Genomic DNA, 18889 nt, shown 5'->3' on the forward strand with positions numbered 1-18889 from the left:
AAGTGTATTGTTAAGGTGTATAACGGGAGGGATGCTTTGATTACCCAGAAGTTTCTTGTGTCTACTCCCCAATCATTCCACCCCTCTTCAGAGGCATGATTTTTGTCATCACAGTTTCATTTTGCCTTGTCTTCAATTTCATGGAAGTAGAATCACATAATATGAGCTCTCTATGTCTACCTTCTTTCATGAATATAATTATTTGGGTCTCTCCATGTTGTACTTATCAGTTGTTTGCCGAGAAGGATTGTATAACTACAATTTGTTAACCTAATCTCATGTTGACAGACTTTTTTTTTAGCTTTCTTCAAGTTTTAACTATATGAATACAATTGCTACAAATATTCTTATTCAAATTGTTATGGTTTGAATCTAGGAATGTCCCTGAAAAGCTCATGTGTTAGGCAATGCAGTAATGTTCAGAGGTGAAAAGATTGAATTATGAAAGTTGTTACCTCATCAAGCAGAATAATCCATTTGATGGATTAATAATTTGAATGGACTACTGGGTGGACATGGTTGGAAGAGGGAGGTCACTGGAGTGTGGCTGTGGACAATATCTATCCCTGGCCTCTTTCTCCCCACCCCCACAACCTGCGCCAGCTGCCACACACTGAGAAGCTTTCCTCCACCACACGCTTCTGCCATGATGTTCTGTCTCCCCATTGGCCCATCTAAGTGGAGACAGCCCACCATGGACTGACATCTCTGAAACTACAAGCTCAAAATAAACTTTTCCTATTCTAAGTTCTTCTTGTCGGTTATTTTGGTCACAGATAAGAAAATTATTCTTTCTCTACTGAACTATCCTTGGTACCTTTGTAAAATTCAATTATCCACATCTGGATGTATCTGTTTCTAAACATAACACACGCAGAAATATTCTTTTTTGGTACTGAGGATTGAACCCAGAGGCACTCAACAACTGAGCAACATCCCCAGCTCTTTTTATTTTTTATTTTGAGACAGGGTCTCACAAAGTTGCTTAGGGCCTTGCTAATTGCTGAGGCTGGTTTTGAACTTGAGATCATCCTTCCTCAGCTTTGGGAGCCGCTAGATTAAAGGCACGTGCCCTTGTACCCGGCCTTATATTCTCTTGTTATATATAATATAATTTCATTTCTCTTAGGTAAATAGCTAGGAGTAGAATTTCTGAGTCAGGATGGGTACGTGTTTAACTTCTTAAGAAACACATGAAAAGTTTTCCAAAGTTATTAATACCACACACTATTTCCACCTGCAAATTAGGAGAACCCCAATTGTTCTACATACTTGTCAACATTTGTGCTATTAAACTTTAATTCTAGTAATGCTTGTAATTATATGGCTTCTGACTGGAGTTATTTTGGGAGGGCGGAGCACTGGACTGAACCCAGGGGCAATTTACCACTGAGCTACATCCCCAGACCTGTTAATTTTTATAAAGTGGCCCTGACCTTGAAATCCTCCTTCCTAAGCCTCCTGAGTTGCTCAGATTACAGGTGTGTGCTACTGCACTCAGACTTGCTGTGATTTTAATTGCTATTTCTTGATGATTGATGATATTAAACACCTGTACATGTCTTTAATGGCCATTCTTGTAAGTTCTTTTATGAAGTGTCCAAATTTTTTGCCCATTTTTACTGCACAGTTTTAAATTTGTTCTGAATTTATAGGAATTATTTATATATCTAGATACAAGTCCTTTCTCAAATATATCTCCCCCATGCTCACCATCTGTGCTTGCCTTTCATTGTATTAATAATAATTTCGGTAAGAAGAATTTTTAAATTTTTGATGATATCCAATAAATCAATGTTTTTATTTTCTTTGATGATTTGTGCCTTTTCTAAAAAAAATGTTTTCCTACCCAAGTTTGAGAAGACTTTATATATAAATATATATTATCATACATAAATATTTATTTATTTTATTTATTTGCATAAACTTTATGGCTGTAGCTTTTACTTTAGCTTATAATCCAACTTGAATTAATTTTTATGCATGGTGTGAGATTAGGATTGAGACTCATTTTTTTCCTTACATTTATCCTGTTGTTCTGATACCATGTGTTGAGAAAATTATTCTTTCTCTACTGAACTATCCTTGGTACCTTTGTAAAATTCAATTATCCACATCTGGATGTATCTGTTTCTAAACTTCCTGTTCTGTTCCATTGGTTCATATATGTATTTTTATAATACCATAATTAATTAATTACAAGGTTAGAATAGATTCTGAAATTAAGTAATGTAGGTTTTTCAAATTTTTTGAGATTGTTTTAAATATTCTAGGTCTTTGAATTTCCACATAAATTTTAGAACATCACTTCTACTGTACTGTATTGATCAAAGCAGTCATTGAGCCAAAAAAAAAAAAAAAATCCACAGCTTAACAAAGGGGTGGCATGAACCTACAAGGAGGGAAAGAATTAATGGCAACTACTTTTGAGACATTATACCACCTAACCATAATAATTAGCAACCTGCTAAATACAAAATACACTTACCTACTTCCAAGATCTCCAAAACTCTCCTCTTATTACAGCATCAATTCAAAGTCTATGACCTCATTGCTTGAACTCAAGATGGAACTCCTCAGGTACAGCTCCTGGTAATGGTTTCTTCTGATCAGTACTGTGATCTGTATCACAAGTTATCAACATTCTTCCCAAATTCCCAACAAACAATGTCAATGCAAGGATAAGATAACCACATTAGTCACTAATGTTCAGAAACAAGGGAAATGAGAGACCTGTCGCAAGTCCACAAAATATGTCCTCCTACCATTTCACATCACATACTGGCCCCAAATGCTTATGGAAAGCCCCTAAAGAAGGGCTTTATAATGGATATGCCTAAGTGTGGACCACAAATGGGTAACAGTATGCTGCTGGCCACATTGGGCTTGGAGAAAACTGGTCTAGAGCTCTTCACAGGGCAGCCGCAGGGAAGTGGGTTCTGGTGGAGTAAGCACAGTGGGGGATATAAGACACCCAAACGCCATGATGCGATGAGAGAGACCAAGAAGTTACCTTCCCACCTGGCTGTCTGCCTCAGTAACCCACACAGCAATCCTCTGTCCCCAGGATCAAGGGCCATTGCAACTGCTGGGGAAGGGGCAGGACACATACACAATAGGTCTAGGAAGACTGAGCTGAGACTGCTAGAAAACCAGCTTCCAATGTGGCCCCAATCCTTGTCTTCACATCTGTCCTGTACATTCTCTCCATTTGTGCCTACTGTGCCCTCTTAGTGGTGTCCAACACTACAAAATCTTCATTATCTTGAAACTGGTGCCATGAAAATTTTCTACTGGGCTTGAAATTCACTCATATTAACAAAAGAAAATCCAAGACAATGAAAGCAAAGAATGTGCCATAGAATTCTTTTAAGTAGAATTTTAAGCATTATAAACTTCAGAATTATTTAAACATTAAAACATTAGGTTAAAATAGATTAAACAGTTTTATTTCCTGACTTGAACTTACAAAGCATTAAAGATAAGAACCAATATTTTGAAAAGATTGCCATTTAAGAAATCCTGATAAGGACTTAATCACAGACATTTTAAATTTATAAATCAATAATACAAGTTATTGATAACAAAGTTATGTTCTTATTTGGTAATAAAATGGAATGAAGTATTGATACAAGATATAACATGTATGACCTTCAAAATTAGTAAGCTAGGGCTGGGGCTGTAGCTCAGTGGCAGAGCACTTGCCTAACATGTGTGAGGCATTGGGTTCAATCCTTAGTACCACATAAAAATAAACAAAATAAAGGCATTCTATCTATTTACAACTACAAAAAAAATTAAGTTAAGCTAAGTAAAATAAGCCATCACAAAAGACCATGTATTGTATAATGTTATTTATATAAAATATCCAGAGGGCTGGGGATGTGGCTCAAGCGGTAGCGCACTCGCCTGACATGCATGTGGCCTGGGTTCGATCCTCAGCACCACATGCAAAACAAAGATGTTGTGTCTGTCGAGAACTAAAAAATAAATATTAAAATAAAATATCCAGAATAGGCAAATCTATAGAGAAAGAAAGTAGATTAGTTCCTTGGGATTGGGAGGTAGAGAGAAAGGGCATAATTACTATTGGAAGCAAGGTTTCTTTGTGGGGTGATGAAATAGTCTAAAATTTATTGTGTTGATGGATACATAACTATGTGAATACACAAAAACCATTGAATTGTATAATTTAAATGGTCAAATTGCATGCTATATGTATTAGTTTTCTGTGACTGCTGTAACAATTTACCTAAACTTGAAATCTTAAAACAGCAAAAATGTATTCTCTCAGTTCTGGGCCAGAAGTCGAAAGTTGGTGTCCCTTGGCTGAAATCAAGGTGTTGACATGGCTATATTCCCTCTGGAAGATGTAAGAAGAATCCATTCCTTGCCTCTTCCAACCTGTAGTGGCTACTGGCATTCCTTGGCTTATGGCTGCATCAGTCTATCCAGCCAATACCTTCAAATCTCTCTCTGCTACATCCTTACATTACCTTCAGCATGTCAATTCTCCCTCTGTCTCTCTTTTGTTATGGTAGGGTGACTGTAGAGTTCACTCTGATAACCCAGGATAATCTCCCCACCTCCCAATTCTTAAATTCATTACATTTATAAATACCATATTTACATGTAGAATAAAATTCACAGGTTCCAGGGATCAAAACCTAGGTATCTTAGGAGTTGAGACCATTTTTCAACCTATCACAGCATGTGCATTATAGCTCAATAAAGCTATAGCTTTATATATTTAAAAAAAATTTTTTTCAGTTGTAGATGGACACAATATCTTTATTTATTTATTTTTATGTGGTGCTAAGGATAGAACTCAGTGCCTCACATGTGCAAGGCAAGCGCTCTACCACTGAGCTACAGCTTGGGCAGGATATAATTTATAAAGAAATAAAACTTAGTATACACAAAAATCTTATATTCGTGTTATAGATTTTAAAAGACTTAAAAGACAGCAATCAATTACAAACCTTGTTTTTATAAATTTTGTTTTGATCTTGATTTAATAAAAGACATTTTGATTCAATAAAAGACATTTTGAGACAAATTTACAAAACTAAACATGAACTGTATATTAAATAATGCTGAAAATTTATTTTTAATTTATTTGAGGTAATGGTGGTATTAAAGTTATTTTTTAAGCTCTGTTAGTGATTTATACATAAGTGTTTTCAGATGAAATAAAATGATGTCTGGGATGTGCTTTTAGAGATTCTAGCAAAAAAAGGGAATAGAGTACATGAAATCTGAAAGTAAAATAGGTTGATAACTATTTTTTCTAGGTATGTGGGGGAGGAGACTTGGTCATTGCACTAGTCTCTTTATTTGCATATATTTGAAATTTTTCCATAATAAGTGTGTTCATGGAAACAAGCTCAATTTTTTCATTTAAAATTCTGAACATTTTTGTTTGGAGGCTTTAAACAAAATAATATCTTCTCTAATATTTTAAAACACACTTTTAAATCACAATTTTAACATTTAAAAAGCTATATCTAATTTTTAAAATAAGCTTCATAGAGATGCACTCAAATTCCCTCTGGTTTTACCCCAAATGCTCTTCAAATAATGTAATTTTCTGTGTGCCATGACGTAAAAATGTTGGGAAGCATTGCCCTAGAGGAATTGATTTTTTTTTTTTTTTTTTTTGCAAAGAGCGGATAAATACAGGCTTTCAAAATCCTCCATTTCCAAAAGTACTCAAGGCTCTCTCTCTCTTCAGCATCTTTTTAAAACGCTTTCAGAAAATGAAATGCTTAAGATTGAAACAGCCCTGCAGCTGCAGCATGCATCTCAAATGCCCCACTATTTTGAAAGATTCGCACACATGCTCTTTGTTGTTTTTTGTTGTTGTTGTTTCCCAAAGGAAAGACTAAATCCACCCCAGTGTTTTCATAAACTGAAAATGAAAGGCTTGAGGACCGCCATGGAGCCGGACACAAGAAGACATTTGGCAGAGCAGGCCTCTGCAGGGCTTTTGTCCACCCTACCCCCACCCCACCCCTAGACAATGAGCATCCTGCACAACCATCAAAGAGAATTTGAGAGGAAAAGCACTGGTCCAAGCACGGTTGCCCTGCCTGGGGTGCAAGGTGCTGGGTGTGCAGAGTGGGGAGGTGAGATGACTCTTGTCTGCAGCTCCTTTGAGGTTACTAAGCTTGTGGGAACTATGGCAGGTGGGGGCACCTCTCCTCTCCAAATCCCCCAGGCCCACCCACAACTATGCTGCACCAGGCTCTTCCCCTGCATGTTTGAGTCTTTGCTTAAGGTTGGCTATTTGGTTTTTTTGTTTTGTTTTGTTTTGTTTTGTTTTTGTTTTTGTTTTAAGATAGGAGAAAGAGAGAAAGAGAGAGAATTTTTTAATATTTATTTTTCAGTTTTCATTGGACCCAACATCTTTATTTTTATGTGGTGTTGAGGATCGAACCCAGCACCCCACACATGCCAGGCGAGCTTGAGCCACATCCCCAACCCGGCTATTTGGTTTTTGATTTAAACCTGAAATACACAAAATAAGAAAAAAAAAAAAAACCTTAAAAGAGAATAAAAAGTATCTATGGAATATGATTTCTCAAGTTTCCCAGCCTAACTCTCCCATAGAGGCAAACAGGGCTATCAGTCTCTTTTGCATCCCTTCCAGAGATTTCTAGGCCTATATACACACATGAAGTAGGAGAGAAGAAATAAGAAGTAGAAAGGAGACATAAAGAAAGAAAAAAGAAATAAGATTTTAATTAATAAGTTCCACATACTTTTCCAGGTCTGTCACTCCTAAATTCCTGGGAAATATGTAAATGTACCTGAGTGCAGTTAATTAATCCCCAATAAATAAAAGAGAGATATGATATTTTAAGAAATTTAGGGAACTTCCTAGTGCTACCTACTGTTCAGATAATGAGGACCATGTCAGCCTGAGGATCTGGATATTGATCAGACCACAGAAACCATCCTGAGATTGCCAGACTGATGTTCCTACATACCTTCCCATACCCACCCTTCACCAAGTTTCCTTTAAAAGAGCCAGAAATTCTAAAAACACATCTCTCTCTTTCTCTTTACCTCTCTCTCTCTCTCTCCCTCTCTCCCTCCCTCCCTCCCCATCACCCATATTCTCCCTTGAATGTGTTATCTACTTTCCTAAATAAACCTCTGTCTTTGTCTTTGACTGACCTGTACTGAAATTCTTTTATAAACCAAGAACCCCTCTGGTTCTGAGTGGAGTTTCTCCTTCTCTCCAGGAACTCCTCAGATCCTTTTTCAGAGACACCTCATCTCCTGTGACATACAGATGTGTTCAAGTAATCACACACATATCTGTCCCTCCTTCCAAATGCTCACTATACACTCTGTCCTTACTATCTCATGGTTGTTGTCTTGCAATTTTACCCTTAACTTTGTGTTTTGGATATTGCATTATGTCATATCAATATAGAGAGTTCTGCCTTGAGTTGTCTTTTGTTTATTAAATTCTTTAAGCTACACATTTCCCAGTTTGATTTACAATAATGTAAGTAATTCCATATTAGTGTGCATTTGAGTTATCTCCAGCGGGACTATGCAATTCCAAACAAAGCTGCAATGAATTGTGCATATCCTCCAAACGTTTATGCAAGACTACTCTAGTCTCCTTTCAAAGAAAGACATATGCAACATGCTGACATAAAAAGAGAAAGCAGGGGCTGGGGTTATGGCTCAGCAGTAGAGCAGTGGCCTCCCACGTGTGAGGCCCTGGGTTTGATCCTCAGCACCACATAAAAATAAATAAATAAAATAAAAGTATTTTTTAAAAAGAGAGAGAGAGAGAGAGAAAGCAGCAACAAAACATCCTCTCCCAAATACAAAGTCACAGTTAGAATCTGTTAATAGAAGTTGTTGCTCTCCTGACAAATCAAAACACATCAGTAAGGATTCTGACTACAGAATTGGCTCCCTAAAAATTTCTACTCCCATCTCAACAGATGGCTTTGTAGACAAACGACTGAGGCTCCAGGTTATAAGGATTTCTATCAAGGATATGTTTTCCCTTGACCTCTGACCCAGAGTCAGTCTATAGAATGCCCAGCTCCATTGTCTTTGTAGTACTTCCTCCCTCAGCAAACACCAAGGCCTTGCCTCCTTTCCAGCAGACATTTCTCTCAGTCAGCTACTCCAACACCAGCCTAGCAACTTGCAAGCAAAGACATTTTGACAATAGAAACCAAACTGCCACAGGACAAAACAACAGGAAAAGAAAAACAAAAGATGGTTATGTCCTTGTTCTAAATCACCTTTACCCAATATTCAACCAAGTAAAAAAGCAGCCCAAGTTTCTCTGTACAATAGCCAGATAAGTTCATCTAATGATAAAACTCCTTCAGGGGCAAATGGAAACATCTCTTGGGCAGGTTTGAGAGAAAATGGGCTTACATTAGTAAAACATTAAGGTGATGTACTCTTGAAGGAATATAAAATGAGCTTTGAACTACGGCAATACGCCATCCACAGAGCTGGCCTTTAGAAAGTGTGCTTTATATGAAAATTGATGTATCTGAAGTCTTTAAAAACAGTTTATCCCATCAAGCAGATTAAAAATACCTGTAAGAGGTCCTGTCTATTAATTTGGGCCACCAGATACCTTTCCTGCCCATTTTACATTAAGTAACTCATTTTTCAAATCTGAAAGTGTCTTCAGTTTTATTTTAACTTTTCCATATGACAGAAATCTTCAAAATCCTCTTTAGACTACATTTTACTAGTTTGGGGACATTTTTGTATGAAAAGTAAGAACGGCCATTCCTCTATAGCCGTAATTTCCATATTCTCGAATTTTACCAATCACAAACAGAAAAGGCGGGGGAGATCAAGTCTATACTGAACATTTACAGACTTTTTTTTTCTTGCCAATTATTCTCTAAACAACTACAAAAATATTTACATCTATTAAGTATTATAAGTAAACTAGAGATGATTTAAAGCATGTGGCAGGATATTCATAGGATATAGGCAACTACTACATCATTTCATAGAAATGACTTGGGCATACTTGGATTTAGGTGTCCTTAGGGGTCCTGTAACCAATTTCTCATGGATTCCATGGGACAATCATACCTATTGCATTTATGTTGTTACGGCTGTTGACCGGTGAGGAGTCCTTGCTTCCCCAATGTTGAAGTATAACACAAGAGAAGCACACCAAGGCAAGGTCAGAGTGGAAAATTAGAAGTTTATTAAAGGACAGCAGAAAAGACTTCTTCCGGAGGAAGAAGGGGACCCAAGAGATGGAATCCGTGAAGTGCGGTTGTTTCCCATTTTTATAGTTCTTTCAGTGATGGAATGTAGGTGGGAAGGCCCCAGGGGTGGGACACAGGTGGGCCAAAGAAGTAATCTGGGCAGGAAGGACTTCATTAATACTTCTTTGGGATGGGCTATCTTCAAATCTGCTGGGGCTGTTCATTAACATTTCTTTGGGATGGGCTATCTTCAAATCTGTTGGGGGCTGTTTCCAGGACTTCATTAATATTTTAAGAGTTGCTCAACTTTTCCAGGAATTCATTCTCATGGCCTCCATTTTAGATTTCACTCGATATTAGACCCGATTTACCTAACTACACTGACTACCTAACTTTAAATCTGGCTTCAGTGTGACTAACCAAGAGAATAATCAAGGCACAGAGGCCAACCCAACTACTTTCCTAAAGGTTATTCAGGACCAAGGCTTTGTTATTAGACAGTGGTATCAGACTGGATGTACTTTCTCCAGATTGCTTGTGGTTTAATTCATAAGAAGAGATTCACTGAGCTCCAGAAGTTCAACTATGTGGATTGATGTCATATCCTCTGCACGTAGTAGCACTGTCCTCCCACTGGGGTTCATACCAGCTCACTTGGGAGAGAAGAAACCAGCAGAGGGAAGGTGCTCAAGGACCTCAGAGACCCTGGGGCCCACATTTGTCAGAATTCTGAAATGGCAAAGCAAGCCTAGATCTGCCAGGCTCTTTAGAATTATAGCATCTTAGAGCTGGCAAGAAATTTGTAGGTCACTGACCCCACCCCCAGCCATGCTCTGGAGCCCAGTAAGGGCCTTGCCGCTGGCTAAAAGCACAACTTGGGCTAAAACTCAGGTATCTTGAACCCGAAGTTGGTAATCTGTCACTTACAGCTGCACTTCAGAAGCTTTAATGTGTGTTTTAATTAGTTTTTGCTTTGCTGTGACCAAGATACCTGACAAGAACAACGAAGAGAAGAAAAAGTTTATTTGGGGCCCACAGTTTCAGAAATCTCAGTCCATAGATGAGGGACTCCACTTCTCTGGACCCAAAGGGAGGCAGCACATCTTGGGAGAAGGGTCTAACAGAGGAAAGCTGTTCAATTCAAGGCAGGGTCAGGAAGCAGAGCCAGGAAGGAAGAAAGATGAACCCTTCCAGCATACACCCCCAGTGACCAAGTCAGCTACACCTGCCTACAGTTAGCACTCAGTCAGTCCATTCAAACTAGGATGGCCTGACTACATTACAGCTCTTATAATCTAATAATTTTACCCCTGCTGAATATTCCCACATTAACAGAGCTTTTGGGGACACCTCATATCTAAACCATAATAATATGTATAATGAATTACTCTGGGGAGCTAGTGAAATGTAATTCTGAATCAGAAAGTCTGGGAAATTTTTCACTTCCCTATAATGCCAATGTTGCTGGTTGAGGATTAATTCTCTGAAAAGCATGTTCTTAAATTGTCATTTGCAACAGTCCTCAAATACAGAAAACAGGGTCTCCTGTACTGCCTGGGATCTGATGAAACAGTCCTTTTCTTGACTTCTTTTTCATCAAATTTATCTCAAATAATTACATCTCAGTTTCTCTTTCTTCTCCATTGGAGACTTCCCCAAATTACTGTCTAGTCACTTAGTGAGAAAAGAAAAGAAAACCATAAAACAAATTGGTTGTGTCCATTTCTTGTTGCCGTAACTGAATGACACCAATTGGGTGATTTATTAAAAAAAAAAAAAAAGAGAGAGAGAGAGAGGTTTATTTAGTTCACAATTCTGGAGGATGGGAAACCCAAAAGCATATCAGCATCTGGGCAGGGCCTTTTTGGTACACCATAACATGGCAGAGGGCATCACATGGCAAGCCAGAGCAAGAATGCTAGCTTGGTCTCTCTTCCTCTTCTTACAGAGTTAATGCTAATGCTATCATGGGACACCACCACAAGACCTCATCTAATCCTAACAACCTCCCAAAGTCCTTACTCCAAATACTATTAGCATATGAATTGGGGGGTTATGTTTCCAACACATGAACTTTTGGTGGACACAGTCAAACAATAGTACCAACATTCCCAACGTTCTTATTAGGTGAATTTTAGCTAAAGCAGCAGTTCTGAAAGTGTGGTTTCCCCAGACAAAAAGCATCAGCATTGCCTGGAATCTTGTTAGAAATACAAATTCAAAAGTTCTAGGAGCAGTGCCCAGATGTCTGTGTAAATTTTAACAAGCCCTCCAGGTGATTCTGATGCAGGCTCAAGTTTGAGAATCACTAAGGTTAAGACTCAACGCCAGAAGCATCCTATCAGTAATTACAGTCCTATATCAACAGATGGCATTTCATCCAGAAAAAAAAAATGTATACAAAACAATCATTTTCTAGCCCCAAGACATGGCCTGTTTGTTGGAGCAATAAATGATATATAAGCATAACCTAAACCAATGTCTCTACTTGGTTTTGTGGTGTCTCCCAGCATTGAACTCAAAGAGAAGATTCTCAAAGAATCCCAAAGACACTCGGATTTTCTCCCTCAAGCAGAAAACTCCTCCAGCTTTCTTGACCTTCAGGAAGAATCACCATAGTGCTCCTGGATCCACATATGCAATTATTTTCCTCTCTGCCTCTCGTTCCCGAGTAGAATGGAATGATTTGTGTATCTGGTTCTTTCAACCAATTAAGAAAACAGTTTCTTACTATCTCTCTCTCTCTCTCTCTCTCTCTCTCTCTATATATATATATATATATATATGTGTGTGTGTGTGTGTGTGTGTGTGTGTGTGTGTGTGTGTGTGTACTCCTCCATTACTTGTTCTGGAATAGAGCCCTCTCAACCCTCCTGCCATAAATAGGCTGGGACCTCAGTAGGTGAAGGTAAAGCAACAGCTCTGTGCCCCGCTGTGGTAATAGTATAGAAAGAAATATTATCCACATATCCACATCTTTTACACTCCCATGCACTTCCCTATTTTTTTCATGAAAAACAATAAAAAAAGAAGCCCTAATTAGAATGTTTGCTGTACTTTTTAAGCTTAATAAAGCTGGCCCTAATAGGAGAACATTTGCTTCTTTGTCTTGCATATAAAATCATGATTCATCTGTATGCGATTCTTCCTTGTTTGTTACATCGTTGCCATGACAACATTTTTCCTTTCAAGTACCAAGTAAATTGTGGAAGAGCACATACAAACAGCATGCTCCTAAAGGTAAATACTTCATTACCATCTACACAAACATTTCATTCATTGCACTCACTCTCCTATCTTGATAAACCCAGCTTCATTAAAATCCAATTTTTGAAGTCTTTACTCCCAAGGACAAGCAAAAGCCTTGCTCCACAAGCAAAGATACAACCAAATCAAAGAGGACTGGGGTTTGAATAGTTTTAAATATTTTTCTTATTTCACAAATCATCTGTTAGGGCTACTGATATAATAGAAGTTTTAAAAATCAAACCAAGAAGTTAATAACTGAAGTTTCCTCCATCCCAAACAGCAGAAATTCCTGCCTTCCATCTCTGTGCAAATTGCACAACTCCCAAACACCAACACTGGTCTCCAGGAGTTTATTTCATACCAGTTTATTTATACCTTTGGGGAGCATTTGTGTACTTGTCTCAATAACCTCACTCTTTTTTTTTTCAATGTTTTTTAAATTGTAGGCGGACACAGTACCTTTTTATTTTATTTATGTGGTGCTGAGGATTGAACCCAAGGCCTCACACATATGAGACGAGCGCTCTACCACTGAGTCTCAGCCCTGATAACCCCACTACCTGTAAGGTAAGGAGATGTCCATCTCACATCTTAGAGTGTGGTGGGATGCATTTCCTGTGTCTTGTCTTCACTTCTCCCATGTCCCATGTCCCACTCCCCATATGGATCAACACCACAGTTCCCAAATGTTCGACCACAGACAGAAGTATTGGACTCCAGGAGCTTTCAAAATTACAGATTTGGAGTGCTTGTGTCCAGGGATTATGATTCTGAGTATATCTATAATAGAGTAATGAAAATAGCCTTAATTCAGAGGATTCTTTGTGAGAATATCCTGAGATCAGAAATGCAATAAATCATGTAGCTCAGGGCCCGGCATTACAGGCAACCAATAAGTGAAAATGATATTTATTGATAATAAAACATTAATGGTAATATTATGGAGGACTAGATAATGGTCTCTGCTTGACAGTAAAGAACTCCTCAGAATCCACACCCAAACCAGAACACTTCTGAAAGGGAAAGAGGATGCTGTTAATAATTATTAAAACAACAGTCATAAACCAGCAGGTCCCTAGCAAAAAAGATATATGGTGTTCCTACTACTAATCCTTCTTTATATTTAATCAAATACACCTGATCAGGCTGTAGATCTGGCTTCCTGACTCAGTTAACACCTGTCTTAGCATCCTTTGGCTATGTTGATGAAAACCTTTTATCTTGACATGAGCTTTGATACTTGGCAAAATGTATAAACCATCACTGACATAATGTGTTGAGACAAAATTGAATTTATCACTTCCTAACGTAAGGAGAACACCAGATCTACAGTACTTTCTGTCAAGGTTAAGAAATAGGTAGCACAGTTGAATTTATTGAAAATTGGAAATTCAATTTTGGCTCAAGATGAGTCAATTGAGAAGTTGGGGAAAGCATGATTAGAACTGAGTAAGGATCTCACTACAGCAATCCACAACTGGAAGAAACTAAGTACAGTGAACATTTTTGAAGCAAAAGATTTAAAAAATCTTAGAGTACTTTCTACTGACACGTGGATAAACCTTTTGGAAAGTTCCTATAATGAACAGTCAACTCCACCTGAACAAGAGTCTTTGGGAATGGGAAAATCATGCTAATGAAGATAATGGAATAGCAACATCCTGCTAACATAGGCAGTCATTACATGTGGGAATAGTTTCGGCCTTGGTGTCCAAACTACATGGGGAGTAGGCAGATGGTTTTGGTTCTTGACCTCTCTAGAAACCAATATGGCAACATGTATAAAGAGTCTTAAGAACATTCTCACCTTTTTACATCATAATTCTATTCCCAAGAATCTAAGGAAATAGTCTGAAAAAGGTACAAAAATTTGTGTAATGAAGGATGTTCATTATGGTTTAAAATTATTTCATAGTCCCAAACTGGAAATAGCCCAAATGTCCAATAAAAGATAAATAAATTGTGGCACATTCATATGGTAGAATTTCATTAAGTTATTAAACTTTTATTTAAAAAATAAAATATACTGGTACTATAATTGCTTTTTTTTAAAAAATCAAATTATAGACTCAAATAAACAAAGAAAAACATTGCTAGAAGAAAAAATACCAAACTTAACACCAAAAAAAAAAAAAACCAAATAACCCAATCAATAAATGGGCAAAGGAACTGAGGCACTTCACAGAAGAAATACAAATATTTAAGAAATATATGAAAAAATGTTCAACATCTCCAGCAATTAGAGAAATCCAAATTAAAACTATACTGAGATTTCATCTCATTCCAGTCAGAATGGCAATTATCAAGAAGGTGGTAAATACCTAGAATCCCAGCAGCTTGGGAGGCTGAGGCAGAAGTATCATGAGTTCAAAGCCAAACCTTAGCATCTTAGCGAGGCCCTAAGCAACTCAGTGAGACCTTGTCTCTAAATAAAAATACAAAAAAAGGGCTGGGAATGTGGCTCAGTGGTTAAACTCCCCTGAGTTCAATCACCAGTACCAAAAAAAAAAAAAAAAAAAAAAAGAATACAAGAAACAATAAATGTTGGTAAGGATGTGGGGGAAAGGGCACACATTGCTGGTGGGACTGAAAATTGGTGCAATCACTCTGGAAAGCAATACAAAACTTGGAATGGAAACACCCATTTGACCTATTTATCCCACTCCTCAGTATGTATCCTAGGATTTAAAATCAGCATACTATAGTGACACAGTCACAACAATGTTTATAGAAGCTCAACTCACAATAGCTAAGCTATGGAACCAATCTAGGTGCCCTTCAACCCATGAACAGATGAAGAAAATGTGGTACATATACACAATGGAATATTATTCAGCTATTAAAAAAGAATGAAATTAAAGCATTTGCCGGTAAATGGATGGAACTGGAAAATATCATGCTAATTCAAATAAGCCAGTCCCAAAAAACCAAAGGCCAAAGTATAGAAGTATAGAAGCTCATTGGATTAGACAAAGAAAAGGGAGTGGGGATGGGACTAAGAAAGACAGGAATGAATAGGACATAGCTTTCCTATGCTCATACATGAATATACAACCAGTGTAACTCCACATCATCAAAATTGGAATGAATCACACTCCATGTATGTATATGTCAAATAACCCTACTTTCATATATACCTAAAAACAAATTTAAAAAATTATCTGAAGTCTTATCATCCAAAAAAAATCACCATTCATTTTTATCATCTTTTGTGATTACTTTCTCATAGGCCTTAATTTTTTCTATCAAACTTATTTTACTTCGTTGATTTATAGGAATTATCCCTATACAATGGATATGATCTTTTTAATGTACATTCTGCAGATACCTCATTCAGTTTTCTGGCTTGTATTTAACCTTTATTTGGGATGCCTAGAAATTTTAGTTTAAATGTTTTCTAATTTATTGGTCTTTTATTCTTCATATTTTCTGGTATTTGTTTAATAAACCATTCACCAAACCACAAAAAAAAAAACAAAAACATACCAAATGCACCAAAATGATGCTTCAAAGGTAGCTTATTAACATTTGCAATGTTCTTATTTGTACTTTTAAAAAATATATTTTATGTCAGTGTTTCACATATATTTTAATAGAATGTATTATTTTTATAATCAGAAATTTTTGCATAAGCAATATTAAAACAAAGCAAATAGAAAAGCAAGAAAACACAAAAGAAAAAATATAACTACAAACAATTTTCAATCTTACCTCCCAGAGATAATTGTGTTTATATATTTCTAGTAATATATATTTCTAGACATGTGTTTAAAAAAAGTAAAGTACCACTTTACTATTGTGAGCTAGTGTAAAGGGGAAGAAAAGCACTCTGGTTTCAGAGATAAACAAATAAAAATACAGAATTACTCTTTAGCAATAGCCTCCCTCAAATTTCCAAGGGTGAACTTGGAGCAACGGGAAGCAAGCGATAGTGCAATCTGGGCAGATAATATCCCTCTCCTTTCTTCTTCCCATAGATTTCTCCAAAACAGGACACTCCTTGCAACCTATCTTGCATTATGAGTGGACATACCTGACAATTAACCTGCTTTGTCCCTTTAGCATGTCATGAAATGGTAACCAGACTAGGGATAAATCACTTTCTTTTGATATCTTCCCTTGCTTCACATCCCTTGTTTTCACCCAGGCTTCCCTCAATTTGTGACTCTCAAATGAATCATGCTGATTCCTTCTTGCTTCATAGGGAAACTGCCCACTGATTGTAAATTAATACAAACACTATGGAAATCAGTATGGAGGTTCCTCAAAAGACTAGGAATGGAACCACCATATGATTCAGTTCTACCACTCCTCAGTAGTTATCCTAAAGAATTAAAGGCAGCATACTGTAGAGATATATGCACACTCACATTTATAGCAAAACAATTCCTAATAGCCAAACTATGGAACAAGCCCAGGTGTCCATTAATGGATGAACAAGATGAAGAAAATCTGATATGGAGTTTTATTCAGCCATAATAAAAAATGAAATCATATCATTTTCAGGAAAATGGATGGAACTTGAAAACATTATGTTGAATAAAATAAGCCAAACTTAGAAAGTCAAGGACAGCATGTTTACATGGAAGTTAGAGAGGAGAAAAGAAAAGAAGGGTAAGGAGGGCAGAATCTCATGAAAATCAAAGAAAGATCAATAGAATAGAGGAAAGCAACCAGCAGGAGGGAGAGAGGGAGGGAAGAAGAAATACTGGAAAACCATATTGGCCAAATTATATTGTTACATCATGTGTATGCACAAATATGTAACAACTAATCACACCATTATGTATAATTATGATGCACCGATAAAAAATATGGGGAAAAGGGAGAAACCTCCTATTGTCTTTCTGCCTCTTCCTCCTCTTAGACGTCTTAGAAGATTCATCAGCTTTCTAACCTTGTGACTAATTTTTTAAAATTCATGTTAACATTTTTTTCTAGTATGTGTGAATATGTAACAACAAATTCTAGTATTATGTACAACAATAATGCACCAATAAAAACATTGGGAAAATTATTTTTCTAAATGACCTTTCTTGTTCAAATTTTCCTTTTTATAATATATTTATTGCCATTATTTATCTAATGAAGTGTCTTTTAAAAATCTCCCTGAGCATATTAATCACAGACATTTTTAAGTTTTATATTGCATTCTACCTTGTCTCTTTCCTCCGAGTTTCTTTTTTATTCTGTCTTAATATTTGTCTTTCATATTAACATATTAACCCACATTGAGATATTTTCTTAAATATATGATGATTCTTAGTTACTCATTTTTAAAGCTGATTTGAAGGCTTCCTTTTGTGAATGATGAAGCTGACAGAATGGCATGACCCAACCATGCCATTGGGGAACACAAATGTCTATTTCTATACGACTTTTCTTCCTGCAGTGCCTAAACCTATCTTCCAGCATCCTGAGTACCCAGCAAGAGCAGAGACCTGGGATTTCATCATTCTCCAGTTAAGTATTCTGTTTTCAATATGGCAGCCTGCCCTCAACTAATCATGCCCTCTAGTCTATACCTCTCTGGATCAACAAATCCAGAGAATAAAATTCCAGTCATCTTCTAGGGTGTGACAGAGGGATTTGTTTGGATGAGGGAGGTGAGGAGGGAACCTAAGGATTCTTGATACAAACCTTTCACAGAACACTGTTTTTCAGCCTACCTCTACCCTTCCCTTTAGGAGCACCTCCCATTGTCACCCCTGAGCTGTTCTGGGAGTAGGTTGCAGCCCCTGACCAGCGGAGTCAGCTAAACTTAAGGTCGATTGTAGGAATCTCCTGTGATACCAAATAAAACACAGATACACACTTTACCTTTAAATCAAGCTTCAGGATGGCTCCTCTGCTCTCAGCCTCAAGCTCCCCAAATGGGAAAGCGAGGAAAGTCATGAGAGGCTGGCAAGAGAGAGCTAGCGTTCAGAAGTGAGCTTTTATTGGGGGGGACTCTCATTCTTTAGAAAGTTCCATCCAAAAAAGGTCAAGAGGGGCAGGGTTACAAGGACAGGTAAGGTAATTCAACCCCTGGGGCTGCAGGGAGGCACACCAACACATGAAGACACATTCTGCTACTTTGAGGATCAGGGCAGTGTCTAGGCCACTATGAAAGTGACCAGGTCACTACAAAAGTGACCGAAAGAGCCTCCTCCAATCATGGGAAGGAAAATGCCCCTGGGTTCAATCCCTAGTACCTGCCCCCCCCAAAAAAAATATATGTTCAGCTATCCTTGTAATTTTGGGATAACCCTTATTCACCTATGATATATTATTTTTTATTAGTCATATGGATTCAGCTTGATATTGTATTCAGGATTTTGGCATGCATGGATGAAACCCATTTATTTCCATTTTTGAGTGTTATATGATAGACTTTGGTACTGAGATTCTGGTAGCTTACTCAAACAATTGGAATAGAT

General features: G+C 37.3%; 1 protein-coding gene across 4 annotated transcripts in view; it reads right to left on the bottom strand.

The window, feature by feature from the left end:
- The window catches only part of Rmi1 (RecQ mediated genome instability 1), a 198274-nt gene that overhangs the window by 69571 nt on the left and 109814 nt on the right, over positions 1–18889 (bottom strand). The window contains exon 3 of one of the 4 annotated variants that reach the window (XR_013343432.1): positions 2555–2622. The exons of the other annotated variants lie outside the window; for them this stretch is intronic. The gene's annotated coding sequence lies outside the window, so the exon portion shown is untranslated. Of the gene's footprint in view, positions 1–2554; positions 2623–18889 lie in introns of those variants that run through there. 4 annotated transcript variants of the gene reach the window in all.

Source organism: Urocitellus parryii, chromosome 4 (genome assembly GCF_045843805.1).
Source record: "Urocitellus parryii isolate mUroPar1 chromosome 4, mUroPar1.hap1, whole genome shotgun sequence".
In the NCBI taxonomy this organism is placed as follows: Eukaryota; Metazoa; Chordata; class Mammalia; order Rodentia; family Sciuridae; genus Urocitellus; species Urocitellus parryii.